Genomic DNA, 8,795 nt, shown 5'->3' on the forward strand with positions numbered 1-8,795 from the left:
TTTTTTTTTTTTTTCCTGCACAACAAGGCTAAAAAATATTTCAGTGCAAACATGCAAATGCATAAGTGTTTCACTCTGCTGATTTAAAAAGTAAAAAAAAGTTAAATGAAATTGTCTCATTCACAGTAATTTGTGCTCATCAGTCCCCTCCAAACACATTCAGTGTGTGCGTAGGGACAGGAGCGGCACCAAAGCAGAATACACCGCGACCTCCGCCCCACATAGTGAATATTATGATGAGGCATCATTCATAGTACAGTTCTGGCATATCTACACTTAGTTCCTCCTTCCTGCCACCCACCCTCATGCCAGTTGCGTATGTGTTCACATTGATTCTGTATGGTCCATCCTGTCACCCGTTATTCTGTTTAAACCTTATGAATTGATCTATCTGTGAAGCCAACGTCTAACCTGTACAGATGTGGAAGGTTGTGTAAAGATCTTTGTCCTGAGCTGAGTCGATGAGGAAGGGTTAGAGCTTCTTGATATGTGTAACACTGTCACCAAGTAACATAAACCAATCGGTTGGTTTTAGGTTCAGTTTTTAAAACTGTCTTTAAAAAAAAGGTCAGTCAGATGAGGCTATTGTGAGCGGATGTCCTCCTCAATAGTTACGAGGTAGATTGTAGAGCCTGATGACAGATTTTTTTATTGGTTTTAAATTCAATGTAATTCCTGAAGTCACCGGATCATGAAATCCTGTTTAGTGATACAACTAATATCAGCTTCCTAGTGCAAAGGGTTTCAAAGTGGGAGGCAGGCCTCACCAGGGCGGCTCCACACAGTTTCAGGGAAGGCTCAGTGAATGGAAGAGAAAAAATATTACAAGTTATTATATTAGTTATCAAAAAGATATGTAAATGATCCTAACTATGTGATTTGGTTATGGGCTCAAATAACATAATCATGATCCCACAGGCATCCAGGAACTGAGCAAAGTAAGTTAAGGTTGGGTGAGGGGGCGACTCTTTGTGAAGTGTGTCTGACTGGAGGCCCACAGTCCGAGACTTTGAAAACTCCTGATGTAGCACACAGTTAATCTGACTGTGGCTCTTGGCTTGCAGCAGGTATTCATTGTAAATGAGCTGTAGCCCAGGTCAGTAGGTTCAGGCAGTATCCTGAATCTTAAGTCTTGATGCATTCCAGAACAAATTTCATCATATTTGAAATCATTGCAGAAGGTTTTTTTCCTTCCCACCAATAATATATAATTATATTGTTATATTTTATGTTTTTTATAAGAATAAAAATGTATATTGTAGTATTTTATGTATATGGTATAGGCGATGTGTACAGTAAGCAAGCAGTGAAATGAGGGTTGGAGTTGGCAGCAGGGCAGACCGTGCAAACATGCAATTATGAAAAAAAGGGCAAAAATAAAAATTTAATATTGTGAAAAATATTACATATGGTGGGAAAAATTGCAATATTTGATAAATATTATTTATTAAATATGGATCCAAGCCTACATGTCAGAGCTGTGTTTTAAATAATAATCAGTTAAAGAACGCAGATGATGTTTATCTTTCATCAATAACTGAAAAACTGCCTGTGAGTACATCTTTAGTTAATTTGCTCAGTAATCTTTAACAGATTATTGTTAAAGTGGCTGTGAGATAAAAGCCAAGCTGTGGGCTGAATCTGACTTCAGAATGCAACGGGCTGCAGACAGTAAAATCAAAAATTCAACCCGCCGTTTTATAATTTAACATATGTATATTTTAGCGACCAGTCCCTGGAGTGCCATTCTGCTTTGAAGGTTTTAAGGTTTGGAGATAGTTAGTTGAGGCAGAGAGTTTCCTCGCTGCGCTCAGCTCAGCCCAGATGCTTTTGTAGTGGTGGGTGGTAACGCTGAGAAGAATGCAGGGAACTGAGAGCGAAGCCTCTCTTGCCGACTCTAGGACTGTCTTTCTGAAGTTTCTTTGACACCGCACTTCACACAACATGAAACCTAGAACTTAAAAAGTCAAAAGTACCCCACCCTGTGCTCCCAATAAGCTCCAGAATCTGAGAGGATGCATAAAACAAGAAAGTAAATGAGATCCTGATGATATATACCAAACTGTTAGATTTCATTTAAAAGGATTTTAGTATTCTCTTGGACATTCGCCATCAGATCAAGCAAGTGTGCAAATGCATGCATGAACTATACATTCACACACACACACACACACACTCACACCTAGCAGGGATACACTCATGGCTGCATGTGGCTGACAAATGAGCTGTATTTCAGCTGCATTTCAGCATAGAACCGCAAACACACACACACACACACACACACACACACACTCTATAACACTACAGTTAACTGCACCAACACTTGCCCCTAGTTGAGGAGCCTTCAAACTGTCAGGCCCAATAAGACTGGAGCATGCTGGGAAGGCATGGGACTGTACTGTATAGACAGTGATGGCAGAGTTGGGGAGTCCAGTGAGAGAAGACTTGGTACAGTCAGCATTACTGGGAGTGTTTTACAGTCACTGTGGAGAGTTTGTCACAGGCTGTAATTGTTACTGTCAAGAGACATACTTGGTGGAGGATAAAGGAGTAAGACACCACACACACAGTCACCGTGGCCTAAAAGACACTTACTGCATTTATTGTCCAAAAATATACTGTCAGAGCAGTACATCAGGTTGATGCTGTGTTGTTGTTTTTTTTTTTTTTCTTTGTCTAAAAAATGAAGATTAGTCTATCAGTCTTGCCTCTAACATCCCAGCATCACAGGTGGAGTGGCCATCGGGCGAACCAGGACTTCTCCCCAGTAGTGGTGGCTCAGTGTGAAAGAAATAAAACATCAGAGAGTGACAGAGAAAAGGAGCGAGGGAGAGAGAGAGAGAGAGACAGAGAGAGAGATGTGGCTGTGCCATGATGATCAGCCCAGTACAGCAGGCTGTTGGCCATCATCTCCCTCATGTCTGTCTCCCTCACTGTTTGGTAGCTCCGCCCACCTGCCTACATGTTTGTGTCTTTATCATCATGATGCTGAAGTAGTTAATAGTGGACTGAAAACAAGACAAGGTCAAAACCTAATATATGTCTGGACCGCCTCTGGTCAAATCCTGATTTTATAACTGTGACGTCGTCTGACAAAATCACCAAACAGATAAATGAAAGACAAAGACTGAACTGTGATTTATTTACTGTAACATGATCACTCACAGAGAAAGTTACAAGAGACAGACAATCTTTCTTATTGAGTCTCTGACACAGAGCACAGTCTCCGTCTGGATCTACAATAGTTTAGTCTTTATCAACTTCAACTCCAGAACGTAACAGACTTTTATTAGAGGCAGGTCTTTATGTCTAACTCCCTCTGTTTGATATGTAGAGTCGGTCATAGTGGTAGTTTTCAGTTGCTCCCGTTTGCCGTGTTAAAGTTACTGCATTAGGTGTTCTGTTCCTACAAACCCAAATGCTTCCTTTAATCGTTTCAAATTAAAAGCCCTCTCGTGTTTCAGTGGATGGTGTGGCTGGAAAGCTCAGATAGCAGAAGTTAAAGTGCAGAGTAACAGAGTGAGTTCAGGACCACAGCTCCCAGTCAGACCAGTAAAAACACCAGTAGGCAGAAGACAACAGGAAGCTAGTCTTGAGTTGATTTAGCAGGATGATGTTGTAAAGCTTCTTTTTCTGCTCTGGTTGATTTTTTTCAGTAATTCTAATACGGTAATTAAAGTCCTCAAAGTCTGTGTGATCCTCTCAGATCTACAGAATTATATTACACAAAGATCCAATGAAGGATGAAAAGTCACAAAAATTTTAATATGTCTGCTGCTGCACTGTCCAGTCTGAATTCTAATCTATAGCTACTTTGATGGTGTAGTTGTGGACTGTTATATGAAAAGGTGTTTTTGATACAGGTTTTTAAAAAAACTACAAGAATAAAATCATCAATAGAATCTGAAATTGAATCGTGTAAATAACAATTAGACTTTGACGTTACAAAATTCATCTTCTGTTTACATGATTCTTGGGATTCAGGCCGTTCGTGGTGGTCTTTCTCCACATGGCTTTTGGTGGATCAAGTCAGAAGTGAGAGGGTCTCAGAGAACAGAGAGAATATTTTTTTGACCTGCTGCAGGTCGGTGCTCGGACACTGACTGGGCTCAGTAGAGGCTGCGTGACTCACGAGGCACAAAACATGACCCACGTGTGTGTTCTCTGGTCAGGCAAAAACACGGGGTGGAATTCATGGGTGGAGATGAAAAGCAAAATCACTCTTAAAGGACCAGTGCGCTCACAGTACATAATCCAAAAGGGGGGAGGCAGTTGTGGTTTTCAGTGGGATAAAAAAACTTTTAAAAATAAGGCCATGAAATTTGGTCAAAGAATAAATTCTAAAAATGATTTTTATTCTTACATTCTGTATATATGGTAGAATGGCTTTGATAATATTTTGGCTGTGCGTGGAAAAAAACCTAAAAATTTGTCCAAGTTGTCTTTTATTCAGTTCTATTTTCTTAGTACATTTACTCAATTGCTATAGTTAGGTATTTGCAGCTATCTTACTTGTTTATTTAGATTTTTTTCAAACAAAATTCTTTTATATTATTATGTATTTGTTGGTTGCTTTGTTTGCTTTTGTTAAACTTAATGAAAAATGAAAGTGATTTAATTTGATTTCACTTTATTGTTTGGTGTTGAGAATCTTGAATTCCACACGTTAAATTGTCTTTGTGGCCAAACATAAGTGACAGTTCATCCCATGTTGTTCCTCCATGGATGGACTTGGTCACTTGACATTGAGAAAACTCAGCTGCTGTCACAGATGTATGACGTTGGGCTCTGTGACAACAGGGGGTTGTATATTGGGAGGAGACGGTCACCCCTGTGTTTGTATAAGGATTTTTTTCTGTTGTCAGAAGTCAATGCCCTGCTTGATCGTTCTTTAGCTTGCGGTTGTTGACCTTTGACCTCTCTCTAGTGGATGTTGTTTGAACACTGGGGTCGCCCTCCAGCTTGACCCACACTACGTGAGGATATTTCAGCTTCTGCTTCTTCCATTTTCACCATTCTTATTGTTTATTCTCTTGTGAGTCCCCCAACTTCATGGATGTGTCATACTAAATCAATAGGGTAGCGTGGTTATGTTTCCTTGCATATGCTTGTGTGCCTGCATGTGTGTGTGTGTACGTGTGTGAGTGTGTGTCTTGGTCTAATTCCTGAGGAGAGAAGGCTCGGGAGCCGTCTAGCTGCGTTTTAATCTACCTATCTGGCAGCGCTTAGATGTGATAGCTTCCATTATAAGCCTGAGGAGGTGGGCTGCAGTCGCACTGCTGAGCTCAGTAAGTAACACACACACATCCGCACACACACTCCCTCAAACATGTCGGAGATCTAACTGGCTATTTAATCAGGTGGAGGTGTTTAGGGCAGTTTGGAGCGGTTTGGGCTGCTTGTGTCCTTCTGTGTGTGTGTGTGTGTGTGTGTGTGTGTGTGTAAAGGAGGCTTGGTTGCATAGATTAGTTGTGTATAGCTTCCCTCCTCAAACACACACACACACACACACACACACACACATGCAGACTACACAGCTTTGTACTGGTTTCCTGGTGACAGGGAGGAAGCTCGGCCTGCTTGTGTATGATATTGTTCATGTAATTATTTCCTCTTCCTGCCTGGCTGCTCACACACCATGGATGGTGGAGGCATGGCAACCACAGAGAAAGAGAGAGAAAGAGAGAGAGAAAGAGAGAGAGAGAGAAGAGCACAGGCTGATGTTGGCTCTTCAGACTGTTAGACTGTGGCAGTAGACGGCTTACAGCATTAAAGCTGTTCCATTTGATACCATGCTAAACTTAATGAAAGACTACAGCCAGCTTCTCGTGCTAACACACTCACACACACAGACACACGCACAGACACACACACACACACACACACACCGGCTGAGGAACAGGGATCAACAGAGGAAACTTCATCTATGTGGGGATTTGTGATGCATCGGCTACTTTGAACAGGATTATTTCACAGTCTTTACATTATAATGGAATCATGACAATGTAATGCCAATAATAGCTGTATTTTTTATTTATGAAACATTTGTTATCAAAGGGCTTTATGATGTAAATACACACAAACACACAAAGCCACACAACATACGCATGGGAATATAAATCAGTCTGGAAAAAATTCCACTGACCACATCAGATTAGAAGGGAGAGGAGTTACATCAGGTGCCAGGCTTTCAGAAGCTAAAGGTTGAAGGTGACTAGTTAGAAATGATCTTTTTTACCCTTATTATTATTTGTACAGTGCATTTATGGGCAATTATCAATGGTTGCTACAGAGCTGTTAACACCTGCACACTGACAGGTGATCCAGTTGTGATCCAGCTCAGATGATGGAAAGGATCTGTCATTCCTCTGAAAATATATTTCCTCAGTTTCTCTCTCCTTGCATCTTTTCCCGCCTCTCTCCTCGTATCTTCAGTGGGAGGGACAAAGACGCACGTGAAGGAAAAGTGGATGCAATTGAGGGAATTGGGATGTAGCCCAAGGCATTTAAGGGAAGATCCATATCTTTGTCTTTCTCAGTTGTTTGTTTTTGGGGTTTTTTCCTGCAGTCACACAAACAGAAGCTCACACAGTTTAATATTCAGGTATTAAGTGGCAAAGATGAATCATTAGAAATTTAACCATTGGTCCAATTGAGGAGTATATTTCATACATCAATACAAATACTGTCTGGTTTTATCAAAAACCACAAAATGAGGAATCTGTCTTCATAAGAAAAACGGCCGCATTAGTCTTTTGTTCAGACGCCTGAAACAACCTATGATTATTTTTACTGGAGAAGGATTCATTAAATTCCACTTGAGTCTAGAGACACTCATTGTTTCCTGGCTGCTACCAACAGTCAGAGTTGCTTCTTTAACCAGCTGATTTTCTTCATTGTGACAGAATACGAAACACAGTTCCTAAGTAAACTGCCGGATCACAGCCAGGTTGCTGTTTTGCTGCTTACAGATCCAATAAGCTTTTCTCCTGCCAGCCTCCACATAGAGTTAAACCACTGGTTTCAACACTCAGTTCCTGCGTCACCCATGGCTGTGTTCTGCCATATGTACTGCATTTATACATGAGCTTCCCATGAAAAAGTTTTGAGATGGTAAATGCCATAAGTTAACGGAGTTTTGACTGCAGCTCCTCTGACTTCTCCAAGTTAAGAGGACAAGTCAATACAGAGCCAGCCTAAATTATGCCACTTCCTTCCCCAGCCTGAGGGAAGCAGAACAGAATAAAAGCAAGTTATTGTATCTGCAATGTAGAGTTGGGCAAGAGCTGTAATAAACCTACCAGACATGAATTTATAGAGAACATCCCAGTAAGCAGTGAAGCCAGGAACCTTTCGTTTTCCTAATGTGCAACATAAATTGTTGGGCTGAAACCAACCGAAACTAATTGACTTCTGTTTGCCCTGATGGTTCTGATTCTGATAGTAGCGACTCATTTCAGGTCGGCTGGAGTCTCCTTCCAGTCGAACATGCCCAGAACACAGGGAAGCATCCTAACCACATGTCCAAACCACCTCACCTGGCTCCTTGCTAGAGCAGCAGTTCCACTCTGAGCTCCCCACTGTTTAGCTACTTGAGTCTGCAATCTTGTTGTTTGTGTCAATATCCAAAAGTGCACGACCCTAGGAAAGGTTTGAAATGTTGATTGACTGTTGAATGTAAAGACAGTCAGTGAGGCGTCTATGTTAGTGCTGACATGGCACCAGTCTGTCTGTTGATTTCACTTTCCATCTCACCCAATTCCCAATCACAATACTCCTATATACAGGCAGGTGGTTCCATGGATATATAGATCTATTATTCTACATCTTTAAATTCAGAACATAATGAGAAATAAAATATTTCCGAAATTTCTTCATTCGTTGCGATACTGTCTTTACCAGCCGTCTTCTTCTTGATATAGTTTCACATCTCCTCTCTTAGGCTTCTCTATGGAGCTCTAGTAACAACAGGTTGGTGAGCCAATCAGAAGAGAGGAGGCTCTGAGATTCTCTTCTGATTGGCTGACTGTTTTCTGAGTGATCCAGTAAAAATATAGCAGATTACAGGTAAACACTCAGAGAAATCAAATCATACAAGTTTGGATGGTGGGTCCAGGTGGGCGTGGCTGAGGGTGGTATCTGCTTTGTTGTGACATCACAAAGTTCCAGAAGTCCTGACGGCTGGTTTTAAGGCTCAGTTTCTGTGTGCATTTGAGGCTTTGATACTTTCAGAGTATTAATATAGAACCTAGACCTGCTTTATAATCACACAACACATGGGCATCTACCATTTCACTATATGGGACATTTAATACATGACTCACGTGTATGGTTGTGGTTTGACAAATGAAATACTTGATTAAATTTTGGGAAATAGTGTGGTTTTATATTAAACTGGACCTCTCTGACCTCCACACCAGTACACCCTGAATGTTGAGACTGAACATAAATCATGAGGTGTTGACATTTTCAGTATGAATGTACTATATACCAATAGGTGGTCTATGTGTCCTGAGTGAGCTTAGCCAGGCCACACATCACTTACCTCCACTGTGCTTCACTCCTATCCTCCTCTACAAGGCCCATTCTAATATTGGCTTTGCTGTAGACATTTTTCATGTTGTTAAATGTTTTTTTTTTTTTTTTTATTCCTCTCAGACAACTTTCTTAATCTCCCAGGTCACATATTGATGCCTCTGGAGCAGAGAGAGGGGAGATCAGTCATAAAATAAACCCTGATTTGACAATTTAAACCCACACAGGAGCATGCAGATATAGCTCTCTTTGATGCCCCC

General features: G+C 41.0%; 1 protein-coding gene across 2 annotated transcripts in view; it reads left to right on the forward strand.

Annotated features, from left to right (window-relative positions):
* Window positions 1-8,795, forward strand: part of rbfox3a (RNA binding fox-1 homolog 3a) — a 190,630-nt gene that overhangs the window by 115,679 nt on the left and 66,156 nt on the right. The gene's annotated exons all lie outside the window — the stretch shown is intronic.

The sequence above is a fragment of the Seriola lalandi genome, unplaced genomic scaffold (assembly GCF_002814215.2).
Source record: "Seriola lalandi dorsalis isolate HSWRI2012SDOR001 ecotype SW California unplaced genomic scaffold, Sedor1 jcf7180002054585, whole genome shotgun sequence".
Classification (NCBI taxonomy): Eukaryota; Metazoa; Chordata; class Actinopteri; order Carangiformes; family Carangidae; genus Seriola; species Seriola lalandi.